Source organism: Corapipo altera, unplaced genomic scaffold, assembly GCF_003945725.1.
Source record: "Corapipo altera isolate COAL_440 unplaced genomic scaffold, ASM394572v1 60047, whole genome shotgun sequence".
Lineage (NCBI taxonomy): Eukaryota > Metazoa > Chordata > Aves > Passeriformes > Pipridae > Corapipo > Corapipo altera.
The window spans coordinates 1-2,845 of NW_020888494.1; the positions used below are offsets into that span (position 1 = coordinate 1).

General features: G+C 53.0%; 1 long non-coding RNA gene across 4 annotated transcripts; it reads right to left on the reverse strand.

The window, feature by feature from the left end:
• Nucleotides 1-6: 6 nt before the first annotated feature.
• LOC113941979 lies at nt 7-1,780 on the reverse strand. 4 transcript variants are annotated; one of them, XR_003525811.1, is made up of 3 exons: nt 1,218-1,780; nt 788-918; nt 7-261 (listed from the first exon to the last, which is right to left on the reverse strand). It is a non-coding gene; the product is annotated as an uncharacterized LOC113941979 (long non-coding RNA). The 4 variants fall into 4 exon arrangements; XR_003525810.1 differs by having other exon boundaries at nt 7-275; XR_003525812.1 differs by having other exon boundaries at nt 7-275; nt 1,214-1,780.
• Nucleotides 1,781-2,845: the final 1,065 nt, after the last annotated feature.

The following is a 2,845-nucleotide window of genomic DNA, read 5'->3' on the forward strand; positions in this document are numbered from 1 at the left end:
ATGGGAACTCTGAAGGATCCACTTTGTTCTGCTCACCAATCCAAAGGAGCTTTCTTAACTCAAGAATAACAGACCCCAGGGCCTTTTTCTGCCACTTTACCTGCTATAAATGTGACCCACAAGACCTGCAAAGGCCCTTTCCCCTTCACCTGCAGGGGCTGGCAGTGCCACCACTCGACACGGCCCCAGGGGCTGGGCAGGAACGGAGGGGCTGGGGCGTCCAATCCATCGGCCCAGGCGGCACCAGGAGTCCTGGAGTTCCTGCAGGGGAGAGTCTCAAGCCACCAAAGGATTAGGAAGAGCATCCCAAACTTTAATATGTGTATCTCCTGGAGTATGGGGAGTTGGACAAGGCCTACTGGGGCAACAAGGACACACTCAAGGCTATCTATTAAAAGCTATCACTGTCCTTCTGTCAGGGGGAACTCAGGAAACTCTGTTTGCCAAGAGCCCCCAGGAGGATTTCCAGCTTTTGGGCCTCCCTTTTAACCACTTTTCCCATCCCTGTAGCTGGGACTATCACACCTGTTCCCTACAGGGGGAACAGCCCACAAAGGTCACCTGCAGGGATGCCATGAACTGCAAGTCCCTTGTCAAGGGGGTCACTGCACACCTTGTCCTTTCTTTGCCCTCCCCACCAAAGATGCTTCCAACAGTTCTGAGACATCTGGCAGACCCAGAGCTCTCCTCAGGGAATGCTTCAGCTGCTTAAAGGCTGCCCTTGCACCATCCAGCCAAGGCAGCAAATACTTACAGGCTGTTTGCAAAGCTGGCATCACAGTCTTACCACACATCCAGAGGGAGCATTCCAGAGTCCAGCCCGTCCCACCATTCCCAGGGAGGCAGTTCCTGGGCTGTCTGGGGCTCAGGGAGGAGTCACGTGGCTTCTCTTCTTCCTTCCTGCTTCCCCATTTTCTCCTTCCAAAGCAAAGCTTTCTTGGCTTTCCTTGCTCCAGGAGATGCAGCAAAGGCCATCTTTTCAATCCAAGACTGGAAACTGCTCGAGGTTGTCATTTCAGGGGGTTCTCTCAGGTCCTGCACTCATCAATCCCCTGGGCCATTGGTTTTCTTGGAGGGTTCTTGCATTCACATTCTACAAGCAAACCACGAGGAACAAATTCAGCTCTTACTGCAACCAACCCAAGCTGGCATTCTGATTTTAAAGGATACTGGCTTGGCCTTACCAGGAGAGATCCCACATCAGGGGTAATACCTACAGCTTCTGCCTCTTCCACTCTCCTGCAATTCCACTGGCCCACACCACAGGAACAACTGCAGCTGCCACTTCAGTCGGGACCTTGCTGCTGACAGGAGTTATTCCCTGCACAACAAGAGCTGCTGCTTGGACACATTTAGTTTCAGCAATTACAGTGTCAATAGCCCCAGTTTTCCATTTCATTGCTGCCTCAACTTTTCCACTCCATCTCTTCCTAGCACAGGTTTGGGTCAGTTTGACAAAGAGACAAACTTGGGAATTACCCAATGTTTTCCCAGTTTAAACCCTCTCACACCAATCACCTTAACACTGCCAGTCCTTAATTCTCCCTCTATTGCGTTAAGGACTGAGGAAGTTGGACCTGTGTCTGAGCAGGACATGTGCAAACCAAATGCTGGGGACTGGAACACACACCTTGCACTCCTGCAGCTCTTACAGTCACATTCCAGAGAAAACAGCCAATTGCACCATCACTGCTCATTTCTTAATCCCAATCCCACCCTTCTTTGGCACTTGGAGCACCACTTTTATCACCCAAGTACAGCCCATTAGGGAGCTCCATGTCTAGCAGGGACAGGTACCCCTGGGATACTCTGAGCAATGCCTGAATCCACTGCAGGGACCTTGCTTTGAGCTCCCCAGGGCCGGGCACCCCGAGGATCTCCCCGAATAATCCTTTCGGTGCGCGCTGGAGTCCTCGGGGTGCCCCAGCCCGGGGGGCACCAACAGCACTGTCCCTCCAGGGGGCCCAATTTGCTCCCAAGGCTTCAATGCACAGCCCAAAAGGCATTTCAAGAGGCCTTCTTGGGAACCCACCAACGTGGACGGGGAGGAAGCCACAAGAAGGCCTCATTTCTAAAGGCAGGGGGATCTTGCCTGTGTCCCAGACCGCTCCGGGGATCTGAGGCCCTTCCCGAGAAAATCTCGGTGCCGGCGTGAAGGCCCAGAGATCCCTTGGAGCCACGGGAGAGCAGGCACAGAGTCCCTCCTGGGGGCCAATTTGGCTGCCTGAACTCAGCTCTTCAAAGAAGCCTCTAAGACTCAGCTGGTGAGTTTTAGAAGCCAGGCATTCCTTGCTTACAACACCCTGCCATGATCCCAGCCCGCCGGGGGTCCTGGCAATCCGCTCCCAAAGGGCACACGGAGGTGTCTCCGCTGCAGCTCATGGGAGGGGTCAGCATTACAGGAGGGTTCATTTTCCTTCCCTGTATTCCTATTCCATACTCAGGAAATTTTCCAATACTTATTACCATACACACATACCCTTAGAAGGTTTCACCGAGGGCCTTCCCAGGTCTACTCTGTCTGGAGCCCTCAGTCCTCAGTGCCTGCCTGAGGAACCTCAACACAACTCACCTGCTTACACAGGAACTTGGTGCTGCTTGGCTGCTGCCTCACTTCCCTTCTTCCTTCTTTGTCACCTCCCTTGGTTGGTCCCTTTAAATCTCTTGGCTCAGCTCAGTGCAGTTCCCAGGCTACATCCCACTGCAAAAAGGACCAGCTCTTGTTACATCTCAACACTCAGACATCATTCCCCCTTTTTCCTTGACACTGGGCCATCAGGCCAGTGTCTCATTATTTAAAGCAGAGTTTGACTCCTCAGTGACAACAACTGACAGCCCTGAATCA